Source organism: Neofelis nebulosa, chromosome 2, assembly GCF_028018385.1.
Source record: "Neofelis nebulosa isolate mNeoNeb1 chromosome 2, mNeoNeb1.pri, whole genome shotgun sequence".
Lineage (NCBI taxonomy): Eukaryota > Metazoa > Chordata > Mammalia > Carnivora > Felidae > Neofelis > Neofelis nebulosa.
The window spans coordinates 153,593,448-153,612,525 of record NC_080783.1 but is presented as its reverse complement, the minus strand read 5'-3'; the positions used below and the strand labels follow the sequence as shown (position 1 = coordinate 153,612,525).

Here is a 19,078-nt window from a genome sequence, read left to right as displayed (position 1 = left end):
ACACTGATTTGTGTTTTCTGAAATAGATTTACTTCATTTTTGTTTTGCTGCTGATGCATTACATTTGGTGGTTAGAACCCCTGTGGATGGAGGTATAATAAATAATAATATTTTCTTTGCTTTCCAGGGTATTTATGGCATAATGATAAATTTCATCTTTCCCAGAATGGTAAGTAAAGAGCTCTTTCTATATATGATAGTACTCAAACAAGAAAGAGTGAATTGTTATAATAAAAATGGAGTGGCATTTGCTAAAAGTATTGAATGATCTGATAATTATAAGGCAGCTTATATTCTTGAAATAAATGGATGCTGCATTCAAATTCTATAAGCATTCCAAAATTCTCACCATGTACAGGCTCTTCAGACAGAGTATAAGATTTCTGGGTGTTGTTGTTGTTGTTGTTGTTGTTGTTGTTGTTGTATTGCATTTGAACACAGTGTAGTCAACATTTTGTTTTCTGGGATAATTTATTTTAAAGTATACACAGATATAGAAATAAATGTGGTTTATATTCTATGAGCATAAAGAATAAGCATATCTGTGGTACATATTGAGAGTTGGTGAGTAAGAGTCCTTTGGAATTTTTACTGTTACATAAAAACTGATTGTAATTTATGTTTGACCAGGGCTTTGCAGCATCTGTGAATTTAAAAATGTTTGTTTTCTAAGAGCATATATCATAACTTCTCCTAAGCAAGCTAGCTACTGTATGATTTTGTTTAAACACATAGTTTTCTTGCCTTTATGTTTTTATGATGTCAAAAGGTAATGTTTAGTTTTAGTCTTAATCATAACTTCTTTACAATTCAAATAACAATAAAAATTAATTTTATTGAATGGGAAAGGTCAATGTAAAATGATATTTCTCAGCAAGTTATTACTGCTTCCTATGATGTTTTTTTCCCAGTAGTCTTGGATAGTCCCTATAAAAAGAAGGAATTTCTCACTGTAGAAAAAAAATCACTTTGAAATAAACCGATCGTCAAGATTGCTATTAATAACAGTGGAAATGCAGGGCACAAAATACTTACATTGTACATTGTGCACACGTGTGCTTGTGTATCAAGAGGAAAGAGAATTGAGAGCATATGGTAGACTTAGGAAAAAAACTCAAAAAAAGGTGCACAAAACAGTGGAAAATGGGTAGTTTAATAGTTTTCATTACATCTTCAATTCCTGAATTTCCTATAATAAATATGTATATTTTTATAATCAGAACAACACCATTATTTGAATATTAGGCTATTTAAAACAGTATATTTATTATTAATGAAATGTGAATATATGTAACAGAGGAAATAGGTCTTGTGCCAATTGCATAATCAAAATGATCTTACACAATTTTAAAAGAGCAAAGGCAAAAACAAAACAAACAAACAAAAAACTGCAGCTAAGCCCAGAAGGAACCAAAAATATAAATTGAAGTTTAATTGGATTAAAAAAAAAAGATAATGAAGAATTTAAAATGAGGTTAAAGCTATCACTTTTATTAATTTTACTCCCATACAAAAATACTCCTAGAATTCAGGTATATGTGTGTGAAAAAATAAACATTTTAAAACTGAAATGAAAAGATCTGTGTTTCACATTGGTGTATAGTTCATAAGAATTTGATATTTTATGAAATTTTTAAGAAGAAAAGCCAATATAGGAATGCCTGGCTGGCTCAGTCAGTAGAGCATGTGACTCTGGATCTCAGGGTTGCAAGTTCAAGCCCCACAAAGGGTATACAGATTACTTAAGAATAAAATCTTCTATAAATAAATTAATTAATTAACAAATTAATTAATTAAATCATTTTTTAAAAAAGAAGAAAAGGTCTAGCTAGAAACAGGCTAAAACATGAAGGTAAAACTTTTAAAATAAGCTCACACTTTTAAGACAGTAAATCAAACTCCTCAATAATAACAGAAAACTGTGATCTAAAATCTGTGTAATTTACTCACCTACAACCAATAATCACCTTTACAAGTTTAATGTACAGAATTATTTTAAGATCCAAGATTGAGAGTAATAAAGTATAATAGACAACTAGGTAACTACAAGAATATGTTAGCACAAGGGTTTTTTTTAAATCTAAATAATATTTTAAAATCATTTATTAATAATAAACATAATAAATAGCAGAACTAATAGAATATTTTCAAGATTAAAAATTTCTTCTCAAGAGTAATTTATTATATGAAAATACAGCATAAATGTATGAGCTGCAGTTATATCTCAAATATCCAACAACTTTATCTGGACATAAGCCATAATTTTAGAGGAAATTTAGGGAAGAAAAAAAAAGTGCTCTAGCCAGCATCTTACTCATGCTCACATTAATACTTCCCAAATTCTCACTTGCATCCCACTTGCTCTCAGTTTACATAAATCTAAAACAGAATTTGTTCTCTGATTGTCTAGCTCACAAACCAGGAAGGATATTATAAAAACCGAGAGGGGCAAGAGGAATGAATTGAAAAGTCAGAGGCTGTTCCCACCTTTTCATCAGTTGTAAGAATTGAGGGACCAAAGACTAACTATACGATTGATTTTGAGAAGCTGTATCGTATACTTTGGGTTTAAAATTTCTGATCTCTTAAATCAGAGAGTTATACTGGAAGATTTTTTATTAAATCTGAATTCCTTTCTAGCCCTAGAATTTTACAATAAAATGATGTATCCTTAAACTTACTATACAGAGCATAAGATAATATTGTGAGATTTGGAGTCATTAGAATGAAAAGGTTTTAATGATTAAAAGGGTTTTAATGATTAAAAGGGTAATTTTCATTCGTTTGCAAAATTCACTTGTATTGAAAGTCTCATCCAAATTATATTGTATAAATGAGAGACTATATATTGTGCATTTTGATAATATTCTTTTCATATAGCTATTTTTTAAATGTACCTAAAAATTTAACATGAAATTTCTCACTTTGCTTTAAATACTACTGTAAATAATGTGTGAGGGAAAAATCTAGCATCAGTCTTTTCTAAAGACTGGGAAGCCAAATTCATATCTATTTGTATATGGATGTATATATTTTTAATAGGTTTATGCTGCAAAGATGCTAATCTGATTTATTGGGGAATCAAAATTTTAATTCTTTTTTTTTTAATTTTTTTTTCAACGTTTTTTATTTATTTTTGGGACAGAGAGAGACAGAGCATGAACGGGGGAGGGGCAGAGAGAGAGGGAGACACAGAATCGGAAACAGGCTCCAGGCTCCGAGCCATCAGCCCAGAGCCTGACGCGGGGCTCGAACTCACGGACCGCGAGATCGTGACCTGGCTGAAGTCAGACGCTTAACCGACTGCGCCACCCAGGCGCCCCAAAATTTTAATTCTTAATTCTCTTTTTGCTTCTACTCTATCTTTAGTACAACTGACATATCATGACATTTTAGAAAAAAGATAAACAAAATTAACCTCCCACCCATAACCAAGATCAGGTCAGTGTAACAAGTTATTGGATAACTAAAACATCTGCTCATTCCAACTATTTCTTTCTGATTTGTAACTGCAAATTTAAGCAAGCTGCTAAATTTCTGAATTACTATGTGAACTAAATTGAAAAGTAAATATATATTTTGTTTCACATGTATCTATTCAAACTAACTTTAAAACAGAATAAATCTTCAGAATTAACAAGTTTTTCTAATAGATTAGAGACAAATGCCAACTATTTAAATAAAGCAAATTTCTCAGTGTAATTAATCTGCTCTTCAGCAAAATAGATCTTTCCTCTCATTCCCAATTCTGGCTGTACTTAATGAACAAAGATTGAATTCATATTTCTGTGAATAGTCACAGCATCTAGTCTTCAATGAATAATAAAATATGTTTTATTTCTGAGAGCATTAATAAAAATTTGTTACTTTATTTCATGAATGACAAAAGTTCCATATTGGAGTTAAGTATAGCCAATAGTCATTGTGCAATTTATCTTTTAAAATTCCACAACGGTTTCAAATATATCAAATGTCAATTTTTAGGTCAGATGTAGTAATAGTAAAGAATTGTTAATTGGCCAACAGGTTGATTAGTTTAATATTTTGAGAAAAGGAAAGATTAAAAACAGTTCTCTCTTTTTCCTTCAATTAAAATTGCAAGCAATTATTCTTGTAGATTATAGATCTCTTTTGGGATTTCCGGTTTCATATAACTTTTTGGTTCATTTCACAGGAATAATATTCATCTTAATTAGCAAAAAACAGTTGATGGGCCTTTTATAAGAGGAAATTCACTCCATGCACTGATTACTGACACTAGATTATTCTGTTTAAAAATAATAATAATAAAGCTCTGCTTTTAGAGCAGTTGGTTGAATATGTTATCTGTTAATAGCCATTGTCTTTGAAGACAGGATGTCTTTCTTGATGGATGGTTAATACATTTTGTTTTAACCACAGAACTTATTAGCAATAACCTAAATTGGCTTATGAAATGAGTTTTTACCATTTCAGTTCAAACATACAAATCAAAATTATTAAATAAATAAAAAGACATTTCTGGTGTGTTATTGAATTACTTTTCACAGTTTATAAGGTTAAAATACTTGCTTCCTTTTTAAAAAATTAAATATTTAGCAGCTAAAAAATAAAATGTCCAATACACATATAAGAAATAAACCATGAATGCCTGTGTCCCCTGTGACCTTCCAAGTTCTCTTTGTGCCCTTCTATAATTCCTTAACCGTCTTCCCCAGAACTAAACAATATCCTAAATTTTCCCTATCCCTTATTTTCCTTATAATTTTATTGCATGTATTTGCACCCCTAAACATATTATTATTTTGTTGATATGTTTGCAATAATATGTAAGTGAAAATGTATGTATTTGTCTGTGACTTTTCCATTCAACATTAAGTTCTTCAGTTTCAAACTTTTGTTGCACGTAACTATAATTCATTAGCTTACCCTGTTGTATAGTATTCCATTGTGTGCCATAATTTATTTGTCTTTAACACTGATTGGTATTTGGGTTACTTCCAATTTTTTGGTTTTGTTTTTTACTGTTTACATGGTGCTGCTATAACATTCTTTAGCATGCATAAATATATGTACTAAAATTTCTCTAGGGCAAGCAGTCCTTAACCAGGAGTGATTTTGCCCCCAGGTAGTGTTCGGCAATGTGTGGAAACATTTTTGGTTGTCCTAACTTGGGGGATTCTACTGGTTTCTCATAGATAAAAGCCAGGGATGCTCTAAAAACCCTATAAGGCACAAAACAGTCGCCACAACAAAGAATTATCTGGACTAAAATGCCAATAATGTGAGGTTGTGAAATTGCTCTAGAATATATACTTGAAAATGAAATTGCTGAGTCACAGAGTATGAAGTTTCAAATTTATTAGAAAATTCCTAACTTGCACAATGTATCAATTTTACATTCCTGTCAACTATGTAAAGATAAATGTTCCAATAGTTCTACAACCTTGTTAGCACTTATTATTTGTTGTCAGGTACCTTAAAATTTTTATCACTTTTCTGAATAGGAGATAAAAACTCCTCAGAGTTTCAAATTTCAATTCTTTGATTACTCATGATATTGTGCATCTTTTCTCACTTAATTAACAATTAGGGTTTTCTGTTCTATGAGGTATTGATTCTCTTTAACCAATTTTTTAAAAATTGAATTGCAGGGACACCTGGCTGGCTCAGTCAGTGGCACACAGGACTCTTGATCTCAGGGTTGTAAGTTCGAGCCCCATGTTGGGTGTAGGGGTTACTTAAAAATAAAATCTTCTAAGGACACCTGGGTGGCTGAGTCCATTAAGTGTCCAACTCTGGATTTCAGCTCAGGTCATGAGCTCACAGTTCATGGGATGGAGCCCCTTGATGGTCTTTGTGCTGAAAGCACAGAGCCTGCTTGGGATCCTCTCTCTTCCTCTCTCTCTGCCCCCTGCCCCTTCCATCTCAAAAATAAATAAATAAATAAATAAATAAATAAATAAATACACAAATAAATAAACTTTAAAAATAGAATAAAATCTAGGGGCGCCTGTGCGGCTCAGTCCGTTGAGTGTCCTACTTTGGCCCAAGTCATATTCTCACAATCTGTGAGTTCGAGACCTGCGTCGGGTCTCTGTGCTGACAGCTCGGAGCCTGAAGCCTGCTTCCGATTCTGTGTCTCCCTCTCTTTCTGCTCCTCCCCCACTTGCACACACTCTCTCTCTCAAAGGTAAATAAACATTAAAAATAAACAAACAAATAAATAAAGTAAAATCTTTTAAAAACAAATTTAAAAATTCTAGGCAATATCTTTATTAATCCATTGTTCTTTATTTGTGTAATAAATGTCTTTTTCTAGCTAGTGGATTGCCTTTTTACTTTTTTTTTTTTTAAGCGTGTATTTGACCAAATGTGGGTTCAAATAGGGCAGCATCAAACTGACAGTGTTTGGGGTGCTCTCCATCTTTTCACTTTATTAAGGTGCCCTTTTACGACAGAATTCTGAATCTTAATGCAGTTAAACTTTAACAAAGTTTCGATTTTTGCTTATATCTTACATTTCCTACATAAGAAATCTTTCCCTTGATCTCAGTGTTTTTAACATTTTGTTTTTCACATTTAAGCCTTTAATCCATTTGAAATTTTTGTGTATGGTGTGAGTTAGAAATAAATTTTTAAAATAGAAATTATAGTCTTTACACCATATACTGAATGGTTTATACTTTCCCAAATGATCTTCAAAGCTAGCTTTTTCATGAATCAAGTTTCCATATATTTTATGATCTAATTTTTAGCTCTCTGTTTTTTTCTTTCAATTTGTTTATCCCTTCACCAATATTTCACTGCTAACTTAAAAACCTGGTAAGTTCCTCTATGTGATCTTTATCGAGAGTATTTTGGCTCCTAAGACCATTCTTTCTTCTATATAAATCTTAGATTGTATACAATATTATATAAATGTTATATGTATATTTTTATATGTAATATTTTTCAAAAAAGTTTTATTTCATAAATTTGTTAGACATATCTCTACCATTTTATTAAAATTTTTAATTATATGTTTTTAATGATTTCTTTTTTAAAGTGATAGTTTCTAATGTTTGTTTCTGGTACACAGAAACACAAATAACTTTTGTATTTTTGTTTTATCCAGCAAACCTTCTCAACTTCCTTATTCATTTTCGTACTTTATCTGTATTTTCTCTTGTATTTCCTATAAACACAGTGCTTTTTCTGTGAGTAATTTCAGCTTTATTTCTCCCTTTCCAGTTTATACACCATTTCATTTTCGTGTTCTCCACCAATAGACCAGTCTAACCTAGTATTGCACAAACATGATGATAGTAGACAACTTTTTTTCCTGTTTTTAAAACTAAATTCTATGAAAGTTTCACCATTAAGTTACAAGTATTTGTAGATATCCTCTGTCAAGTTAAGAAATTTTCCTTTTTTGTTTTTAGTTTGATTTGATTTTTTAAAAATCTTTAATGGATATGAAATTTTAGCATACTTTTTTCTACATTAATTTAGAGGACAACATGATTTTTCTAAGGTTGCTAAGCACTGAAGTATCTCTTACCTTAAGGACGTTTACTGAATGGGGTGAACAAGAATTTTATTTTTCATGTTCTTGCTGGTACTAGAAAAAGTGACACACCCCAAGGCTTGTGCTGGGATCCAAAATGCATATATCCTTATCATTAACCTGGTCTACAAAGCAATCATCTCATAGAGGAAACTGCAAGAAAAACTTTAAGTCTTAAATGTATAACTAAGGAGAAAAAAAATTCTCCTCTAAAAATTCATACTCATAAAACAGCCTTACTTTTATTCCAGCAAAAATTCACATAATCTCAGTGGTGTAAAGATTCCAAGATAAGGATTTAGACTGGTCCCTAGCTGTGCCTTTTGGGCTCAGTAGAATTAAAAAAAAAAATCCACTCTAGAGAGCCCATCTTTATTTCATCACTCCAAGAATTTTAACAGATAGAATTCCATAGGCATAAGTTAGAAATCACAAACACACTATTTAAAAAGGGGGTGGTGGTGAGAGTCGAATAATCAAAAATTAGGTGAAAAAAAGATAAAAAGCAGAATCAGACCCACAAAGACATAAAATATTGGAATTACCACATTCATTCTTTTTTGTCTTTTTTATCTCATTCATTGTTGCACATAAAACTAAATTCAAAACTATTTTCTTTTTTTAACACTTAATTTTCTCATGAATAACACATAAACTTTCCTTTCTCTAATGTAATAAGTTAATGATATAGTCAGTTTAACTTACAAGCTAAACCTGGTTATACTGAAATGGAATTTGATCACATTTATTTACCAAGCTATAAGAACTTCGGGAAACAAAAAAGAGTAGAAATAAGAATCAGTATTTTTCTGTTCAGCTTAAACAAACCAGTAAGATTGTAAATATTGTATTATACTAAAAATACCAAAACATATATTGATAGCTATTATACAAAACTATTTTTCAAACTTCTTTTTGTAGACAGATTCCATTTAGCTAAATACTCAAAAACGATAAGTATATTCTAATAACTTAGAATATATGTAGCATGTTATTTTCACCCAAAAATTTCAAGCACTTTCAAATATCTTTACATTTGTCTTTTGAAAAGTTCTAGAAAGGAGTTGTAGTCTTCCTTGACCTTGAACTCCTGATTGGTCTTATGGTGCACACTCCGCCAAAAATGAGCCAATCATACATAGTCTGTCCTTGTAATTTTTTAAACTGGAAATCCAAAGCCAACTTGTAGGCAAAGGGAGAATTGATGGGTTTATGGACCCTAAGGAAGGCTGATTTTGAGCCTTAATTCCAGTTATTAAACTTTAGGGATCTATGAACCAGTAAATTGCTTTGCTGAAGCTTATTTGAATTATTTCCATAACTTGCAACCAAAACGGTCCTGATAACTACACTTATATAAAGAAAATGAAATCCTGAGATGGTTTCACTGCATGCTGATAGTAATAGAAGGCAATGGATGAATAATATTTTTAATGCCTTTTCTACCACAAGGTTAGAGAATTGGGAAGAGTCTGAGGTAAGTTCTTTTGAAGCCCTGCTTTGACCAGAATGTACTTCTTCCCTCTGATTTAATCTTGAGGGTCAAAGTTAGGATTACTTAAAGTTATTCCTTATAACAAGGTTTAGGATCCCTATATTTTGAAAATTAAAATTTCTGGTACCTAAAGGAATTCCATCAAGAAGCCCTTCCTGGGTGTAATGTTATTTTCCAGTTTTCTTTTTGAGAGTTTACATCCCCTCAAGAGGAAGGGACTGAAATTTAAGGGAAGAATGTAACAATTATTGTGCATTTCATGCTATATTAAGGACCCAGTTGGCCCATTTCAATTTCTTTTCCAGTTATGTGTCAAGGGATGAATTGTGCCCCCCCCATCCCCAAATTCTTGTGTTGAAATCCAAAACTCTAGAGATGCCTGGCTGGCTCAGTTGGTGAGGCATGTGACTCTTGATATCAGGGTCATGAATTCAAGCCCCACATAGGTGGTAGAGATTACTTTTAAAAAAATTCCAAGAGGAGGAAGAGGAGGAAGTAAGATCTCAAATTCTAATGTCATCCTCCATATTATAAATGCAATTTACGTACTTATTATTTGGCAAAAATTGACAACTTTATACCCTGAGAAGAGAAACCATACTGCTTTTCTTACTTTAAATTAAAAAAAAAAAAATAGCTTCAAGGGTAAAGCAGTGGGTCTTTGTATCTACCCATAGATAGGAAACATTGACTCTAATAAGAAAGATAACAAATAATGACAACTCTTAGGGGTATCTCTGTACTAGTCTACACTTGAAATCAAAAGCACTCTTTCCAACTATATTTAGGTAACAGAAGAAAAACTTGCTGAATATACCTGTCAAACTATTAATTCAATAAATGTTTGTTTTGTGCCCATTATATTAAGTGTTATATCATATAGAAATATCAAAACAGACATTGACTCCTGATTCTGCAGAACTTTCAGTTTAGTTAATAGAAGCCTGGTTTAAAAAAAAAAAGTGTGATGCTTACAGGAGCCTGGAACGGAGGCAGAGAGGGAGAATGTCTGAGTCCAAATGACACTTCCTGGAGGGACCACTTATTCCGTACTCAGATATCAACAGCCAGGAGGACTTTAAAACTTGAGTAAATAAATGAGCATACCCTCTTTCATACGGTCTTTGTTATCTGTACATACTTTGTAAAAAGGCTGGCACAAAAACTAAATATTATCCATGGTCTACTTTTCCTGTTCTAAATGTATATATTCATGTATTCATTACACAAATATTTTATTAAAGGAACCTATAAAAACCAGGCCTCTTAAGCTGACTGAAAAGCCTCAGTATGAAGTGACATATCAGCAACCACCTAGTCCTTGGCTTACTTTTTCCTGGCTCATATTCTAACATGGTAGGGACATCAGATTATAATCTTACCCACACAGAACAATAGCATTGAAATGTTTCTAGACTTGGGTTAGCATCTCCAGAAACAAAAAGATCACTCTTTCTTCTATCAAGATATTACATCTCTGAAAAAGTCTGACTCCAAGTGGTTCTGTTTTTAAACTGAATTATACCTCATAATACCTTGCAGCATCTTAATTCAGTAGCCTTTGGACATTCAGAATAAAGCTAATCCCACTCCCACATAATACTGTTTTTAATTCAGAAAATAGTAGTGAGATTTTTGTGAAATTAAAATAGGCTTAGTAAAGAAAATGTGGAAAACTAAAAGAAGTAGATAAAAGGAGGAACCAGACATATTCTCGGTACCCAAGACACCCACATTTAAAATATTGATATTCTATTTGCAGCCTTTTTACTGTAAGTGATTTTCTCTGTCATTTTACATAATTTTATCCTCACATATGTAAACACACACACACTCTGATAGAGTTTCCATCTAGTGGGGAGAATCTGCCATTGAGGATAAATAGGCAGGCACTGGAGAAAGACAGATCTGGGTTCAAAGTCAAGCATTATCTTGCTAGCTTTTATTACCTCCAACATGTTACTTAATCTCTCTTAGTCCCAATTTTTGAATCCATAACTAGAATCTACTTCTTGAGGTTGTGACTAGCATTAATTAACATAGAATGTTTAGCACAGTGTCTACCAAAAAGTACATGCTGAATGATGATTAAAATTATTATGTTTGTGTCTATACTATTCCGTAAAGCTATCAAATATAATAATGTTCAGGCTAAAAGTTTCTCGATTCTTTTAGCCTTTCCTCATATGAAATGTTTTTAAGTTCCCTTGCCATACAGGCTACTCAATCCTAGAAGGTTTATAATTTTTCTATTTGTATCTTCTTTAAAATGTTGCTCTCAGATTTGATCGTGGTAATCTGAAGAATCTGAGTTAGAATCAGATCATCTCCTTCCCTATTCTATGAACATCCTAAATTTATTAATGCAATATAAATTATTTCTTCTTCTCCTTCTTCTTCCTCCTCTCCTCCTCCTTTCCCCCCACCTCCTCCTCCTTATACTTCTTCTGTAACCATAATATATACCATGGATTCCTTGCCAGGTAAAGCTCTTCTGTTTTTCCTCTTAATACTGTTAGTAAATCTCATATCTCTCAAATTGAATTCAGTCAGTTGGTGTTTTGTCCCAAGGCAGAACCTCCCAATTATTCCAACCAAATTATATATGGTTAGATTCTGCCCATTTTTTAGTTGTTAAGAACTTTTAGATCCTGTTCTTATAATCTAATGGATCTACAACTCACTTTTCCTGTTTCATGTGACCAATTTTTGACAGGTATGCCTTCTTCAGCTTTATGTCAGTCATTGATAAATATGTTTACATCAGACAAAGCCAAAGCCAAGACTGGTGGTATACCACTTGAAAAACCTTTCTCCGGATGCCTTAAAATTACCATTGGGTGCGGACACGGATGCCTTAAAATTACCATTGGGTGCAATCATTCAGCCAGTTATGAAAACACATAATAGTACTATTCCTAAATCTGTATTTCTCTATCTGGTCCACAATGATATAAAGAAAACCTTATTAAATCACTTGCTAGAATCCAGATGTCTATTTCTATTGCCCTCATATACTGGTTTATCAACTTTATAGAAAAAAAATAAATAAGATTGGGTTGCATAGCTTATTCTTGTTGAATTTATACTTTCTCCTAATAGCAACTTTTAAAAAATGCTCACAAAATTGTCTTTTGTGATTGTGATTTGTAATTGTCTTTTATAAATATAATCTAGGCTATTCTCTCCCCAGCAACATTATTTTCATGGATTCGAAGTTTGCAGACTGCCATGTTTTTTTTTAACATAAAGTGCTTTTCTCTTATCCCTTTCACTCTATTTCTCAAAGGTAACCAGCTAAACACTCCATAATCTTACTGAGAAGGTCTCTAGTAATAACTCATAGAGGTCCAGGGACATACTGGCACCTAGACCAGTCAGATTCTCCAAGTATGGCACACGGGTGAAGTGCTCAAACCATGAATTTAGCAATCTTGGCTCAAATCATAGCTATACATTTCTCTAGTTGTATGTGCTGGGACAAATTATTCAGTCTGATAATAATGCATGTTTTATAGCTAGGATGATTAAATGAAAAATGCAAATAAATATTAGTGTATGATACCTACTCTGTCCTCAGTGAATGTTATTTACATTAGAAACAATCTAGCTACGTTGTCTTTCAATTTTTGGCCAATGTCTAATGGCCTTGACTTCATCCATTCCACAAATACATATTGAGTAGTACTTGGTACATACAAGGTACTCAAGATACTGTACTGAACAAATCAAAGTCCTTGCACTCATAGCGCTTACACTGTAGTTCAGGAGAAGAAAAACACATAAGTATGTGAAGCAATGGCAGTCAGTGATTAGAAGAATGAAAAGTTTAGGAATCAGAGTATGTTAGAGAGAATTATTTTATAAAGAGTGGTCAAGATCCTGAAGAGATGGCATGTGAACAGAGATATGAATGAACCAACAGGGAAGAAACATAAAGAAGTAAAAATGGGGGCGCCTGGGTGGCGCAGTCGGTTAAGCGTCCGACTTCAGCCAGGTCACGATCTCGCGGTCCGTGAGTTCGAGCCCCGCGTCAGGCTCTGGGCTGATGGCTCGGAGCCTGGAGCCTGTTTCTGATTCTGTGTCTCCCTCTCTCTCTGCCCCTCCCCCGTTCATGCTCTGTCTCTCTCTGTCCCAAAAATAAATTAAAAAAAAAAAGAAGTAAAAATAATTTCCTTTCTTTTTCATGAATAAATTTTATGTTTTGAACTTAAAAAAAAAATGAGTCTATTCCTGTATTGATCTTCTTCCTTATTTCATGCTAAGGAAATCGTTTTTGTTCTCTTTAGCATCTTTCACAAGCCCCAGCTCTTTTTGTGCTTTAGTCTTGCTGATGTTATTTTTATAGGTCTATGCTATCTTCATATATTTGTGCTTGATTATGTGCCCCCCTTTTACCTTTTTCTGCACATACTGTTTTAAATTCAGAGCCTGTCAGTTGGTCCCTGTGCTGCACACTGGTTTCTCTGGTTTCCTCCCCATTCTCTTGCTCATTAGAATCATTTGTGTTTGCATAGGCAGAACACTGCTTAAATCAAACTCTGAGAGCACATGGCCACTTTTCCCCAAGGTTCCCATCATTTCCATCTTACCTACTGGTTTCTGTCAGAATTGGGTCCAGAGTAGGAGTTCCCTTTACTGCTTACTCCACCTTCTGGGAAATGAAATTATCGGCAAGGTCGGTCAAGAAACTGTCAGTGTTTTGCTTTCTGAGGAATGAAAGTTTCTGCAGATACTTTGAGACTGAAATCCCTAGTGCTAAGATAAGTTGCTGCCCTGATAATTTTGTGGTCTGCACTAGAAAAACATCCTTCTGTATAGGAAGTCTGTAGTGCGGTCACAAAGTGCTATCACTTCTCTGTGTCTCTTCTTTTATATTCATCTAGATTATTCTCCAGTGTGTTCCCACCCACAGGTTCTTGAATTTTCATGTAGGTTCACAGCTTCTAACCAGTAAGGACTATTCACCTATTTTTTTAATTAGCTTGGTCTAATTACAATTAAAAATAAATTAGATTAGAAATTAAAATTGTTACATGACCAAAGTCTATGCCTAGGAAACCAGGAAGTTTCCCTACAGCTTAATATTAACAAGCAGCATGAAATCATAGAAGACTTTGGAACAGAAGGTAGCGTCTATTCTTGACCAGGCCATATACTATTTTGCAGATATCAGAACTGAAGGGCCCTTACCTGACAGATGGGCGATCTGGACTCTCTACTTTTGCTGAAGAGCAAAATGTCACCTAACACGGTTAACTGACTTGCCCACAGTCTCACAGCTACTTAGAGATGGTGATTGAAAGATAAGGTGATTTTCCCTTAGGCCCATACATTTCACCGCACCAGGTTACCTTCCATTTCCCCTCAGTGAAAGCCAAGTAATATCTGCCTTACCTACCTCACAGAGTTGTTGTGAGAGGGAAGGAGCTAACAGGTGTGTAATGACAGTGGTTGTGTAAAGGGTATTAGGATAATGATTTTAATGATTTAATCTGTTGGTTTCTGTGGGCTTTTTTCCCTCCTTCTTGTTCAAGAGATTTGCATTTTAAATTTAAATCTGTGGTGAAATGTGCTTACTTTGTCAAAGATTTACAACAAATTACAGGCTGCATCCCACAGAGGAGAGAGCCTGGGTTTTTTGGCAGCCCTGGGACCAAGATGATAATCCTTATTCTGTCACTCAGAGGATTCATGACAATACATCTCTTAACTTCTCTGACTTTAGTTTTCTCATCTGTTAAAGAGCTAAACATTCCTATATCTTAAAGTTGTGAGAATTGACACAGAAGGGCTCGATATCAGTGGTTATTTTTGTTTGTTTTTTAATTTGGTTTTCCTATATTTTTCTCCTCCTTCAGACTATGAGCTTCTTGATGGCAGACAGTACTTATTTATCTTTGTATTCCTGGAGTCTGGCACTCGATAGCTACACAGTATGTTTGTTGAATAAATTATTTACCAAGGTGAACAACAGTGGGTCTGAGGGCAGCAGCATTTTGGAAGTCAGTGTTTTTCCAACTCGACTGTTAAGAGCATGATGTTAAGTTTCATGAAGGTACTTCGGGCACTGCTCAAAGTAGAGAGGGTGTAGCTGAGTGAACTCTTGGCCTTCATGTTGCTTTAATCAGAGCATACGTAATTGTTTCTTATTAACAGATCCAGGTTGCTATGCAAGATTGTTTCTAGACAAAAATGTTTTTCAGCTAAAAGAAAGTTGAAAGAAGATATGTAGGCTTTAGAGTCTCAAAGACACCTCTAATACTTATTTTACAAATTAACCTTCCTTTGTCAGAGTTGCCTCATTTCTCACAGAATTTGTAGCATTTCAGGTTGGTTATAGATGGGCAGGAAGGTATCACACGCACACCTGCCATTTCCCAATATTCAGCCAAGAATACCAAAGAGGATTCCACCTGGATCCAGGTGGCCATTTGTATCAGAAGCAGGTGCATGCAGACACAGCATACCTTGGCTTGGCTTTCCTCTTCCTCTGGTTCCCTATGGGCCACACAGCTGCCAGAGACACTACTGCCAGGGTTGAAAAACACAACTTTTAAAACTCAAACTTACTATCCTAGAAGCATTTATACTCTAGGCACTTCCACGTAAGAAAATTCTTACAGACACTGGTTCTCCCGTGTTCTAGAACCAAACTAGCACGGACAAGAAAAACTCCTCTGGGCAAGATGGGGAAGAGCTGGAAAAGTCAGGGTCAAGGGTCCCTGAATAGTGTCTCTGCCTCCAGCTTCCGGTGTTCCTGTCTCTCTGGAGGTTTATTTTGAAGATTAAATAAAGTAAGGGTAACACTAAAATATTTAGCAATGTGTAAATGGTTGAGCTTGGGCACTAGTAGATCAGAACAGATGCTGGTCATAAACTACCAGCAAGCCTTGCCCGTGCTTGCCAGCTGAATGCCAGCCCTGAAATAAAAGACCATTAAAATGTCTTCATGATATCTGTCACATAGAGATGGTACTTGATTAATGGTAATCCCGTCTACCCTGCTTCACAACTTCCTCTTGAACAAAATCCAGTAAAAACAAAATGGCAACTCCAAGAAGACATATCCCCAAAGAACCAGACAAGTCAGGTTTATTATTTTATGAATGTAACATATTAATAGATAATAAATTAATATATCAATTTCTCTTCACACCAATAATACCAAAATTCATTCTGTGCTCTACAGTAAAAATGGATATACTTTAAAAAAATAAATTGTACTAGGGATCCTAGGTGGCTCAGTCAGTTCAGCGCTTGACTCTTGATTTCGGCTCAGGTCATGTTTCTAAGGTCATGGGATCGAGTCCTGCATTGGGGTCTGTGCTGAGTGTGAAGCCTGCTTAAAACTCTCTCTTTCTCTCCTTCCTTCCCTCCCTCCCTCTACCCTTCTCCCCTTCTTGTGTGCGCATGTTCTCTCGCTTTCTCTCTCTCTCAAAAAAATAATAATTGTAAACTATTCCCCAATGTAAACTATTCCCCAAGTTAGAATCCACCTGTGAACTAGTACTATATCTTAGTTATACGCATTGGGGCCATTGTCTCTTTCTTCCTTTATCATTTTCCCTAATAGGAATGGTTAATTCAGTAAATTTAGTTAGATTCTATCAGTTGCTTTAAGCCAATGTTTTCCAGAGGTTGGCATTGGAAAAGGAGAACACTACCAAAACCACCTGGGTCTTTTTCTCCACTCCCCAAAGTCCTCCCAGAGATTTCGATGGCTTCCTTCCTATTAAGAACATTCCAGAATGACTATTCAGAGTTTGCTATAACAGTTAGTCAATAACACTTGCATTTGACAGACTCAAAGTCAGGCAGGGACAAGAAAGCTTTATAATGAAAAGAAGGGAAGGCTTCAAGTAAGCACTGATTGGAAGCTGCTGTCATGGAGAAGCTAGACGTGGGTTAACTAGAAGTGAGAGTCTTATATGGTGGTTTGGGAAGCACATTTGTCTTTTTCTAGTTGGTCTTGAGTTAGAAGCAGGTTCAAAACACAGGGAAGCTGGCAGTCGGCGATCTAGTTCTGATCACTCTGGGTTGATTGCTGCAGAGGTTGTGGGTCAAAGTTCTATTGTCGTATTTGGTTTGAGTATTGTCTATTTGTATATTCAGTTTCTTAGACAATTTGAACATATGTGTAGAAAACCTGGAGGAATTCATAAAAAAGCTCTAGAAAGAATGAGTTTAGCAAGGTCTCATGATATAAGGTCAGTGCATAAAAATTAATTCTATAGCTAAATCCATAGAGATAGAAATAAACTAGTGGTTGTCAGGGGCTGGAGGAAGGGTAATGAGGAGTGACTACTAACGGCTATGGGGTTTCTTTTTGGGGTGCCAAAGATGTTATAAAGTTATAAAGGGTGATGATTTCACAACCTTGTGAACATACTAAAACCACTGAACTATACTGCTTAAAAGGGTGAATTTTATTCTGTTAAATACATTATAAAAGCATTACAACTTTACTTATATAAACTGGCAATAAGCAACTGAAATTGAAAATGTAAAAAATATTATTGATAGGAGAGTCAAGAGATACGAAATACTAAGGGATAAGTTTAACAAACTATGTGCAAGACCTGTACACTGAAAACTGCAAATATCTCAGAGAGAAATTAAAGAAGACCTCAATAAATGGAGAAACATTCCATTAAAAAAAAAAAGCATCTGCCAGAACGAACCACGGTAAGTATGTGCAGGAAACCTTAAGTAACTTAGCTTAGGAAAAATGTTGAACTAGCCTTTGTGGAGGGCACAACAGAGGGAAGAAAGAAGGACATCTTTGTAGCAGAGGCAAAACTGGATTGTATCAGCTTCAGTAGTGGAGAAGACAGGGCTGAGGGATGGGCCAGAAGTAGAGATGAGATGGGATGACAAGTAACTGACCAGTATCACCATTTAGTCAGGGTTCTCTCAGGTCTCAACATCAGGTCATGCATTTGCTGGGCAGTAGGAATCTTGTTAACAGCTAATCTTTGTGTGGCTGTTAGACTAAGCCAAATTTGAAGCTAGCATGCATATAGGCATGCCTTGCCGGTACTGATTTTCCTGCTTTTTACTTTTCAGTCTTTACTTTCTCTTTGCTTTATAATTCTTAGTTACTCTTACCACTTTTATTTCTATTTAATTGTAAATCTCCTTAAATTCTTTTTGGAATATGAAGGATTATAAACTAATAAGTAAAAATTAGGGTGCTAATAGACAACTGTCTTTAATTGTGTTTAGCTATTTCAGAGTATAATAAGCTTAACCAGATACTCTTCTAATGTTATGGATTTATGGAAAAAACTAAGCACTTTTGAATAAAAAAGAGTGAAAATCATAAGCTATGAACATAAAAGTGAATGGATTCTTTAAATTGTTAACTTAAAATAAAACAATCAAAACTACCAGCAACTGGGTGCCTGGGTGGCTCCGCTGGTTAAGCATTCACCTCTTGATTTCCGCTCAGGTCATGATCTCACGCTTTGGTTTGTGAGATAGAGTCCCAGGCTCTGCACTGGCAGTGAAGAGCCTGTTTGGAATTCTCTCTCCTCCTTTCTCTGCCTCTCCCCCATGCTCGCTCTTTCTGTCTCAAAATAAATAAATAGACTTAAAAAAAAAAAAAAAAACACCAGCAACAACACTGGCATATATGTGATAAAATATTCTCATTATAAAGCTATAGTCAATATAAAGCTATATATTTCAAATTGTAGCTCTAAAATCTTTTGCTAGAATACAACCCAATATGTGAGAATATGTAAGAATTTTCAAAATTGTTTCACATCAGGTTGTACAGTTTTAGGCATCTATGCAGCAGCATTTTGAAAGTTGTCAGTGTTTTATGCTATTAATGGTACCAAAATAATAGCAAATATTTGAGGGCTGACTTACTACGTGCTAAGTACTACCTGTATTAATTCATACAGCCCTCACAACAACACTATAAAATACATGTAACTATGATTCCCATTTTTTTTTTTTTGGGGGGGGACAGAGAGAGACAGAGCATGAACGGGGGAGGGGCAGAGAGAGAGGGAGACACAGAATCAGAAACAGGCTCCGAGCCA

At 34.4% G+C, this 19,078-nt stretch overlaps 1 protein-coding gene across 8 annotated transcripts in view; it reads left to right on the top strand.

Moving 5' to 3' along the window:
- ADGRL2 (adhesion G protein-coupled receptor L2) overlaps positions 1-19,078 on the top strand; it is a 624,153-nt gene that overhangs the window by 402,484 nt on the left and 202,591 nt on the right. For all 8 annotated transcript variants that reach the window (XM_058716832.1, XM_058716841.1, XM_058716842.1 and 5 more), the window contains exon 5: positions 128-169. The gene's annotated coding sequence lies outside the window, so the exon portion shown is untranslated. The remainder of the gene's footprint in view (positions 1-127; positions 170-19,078) is intronic.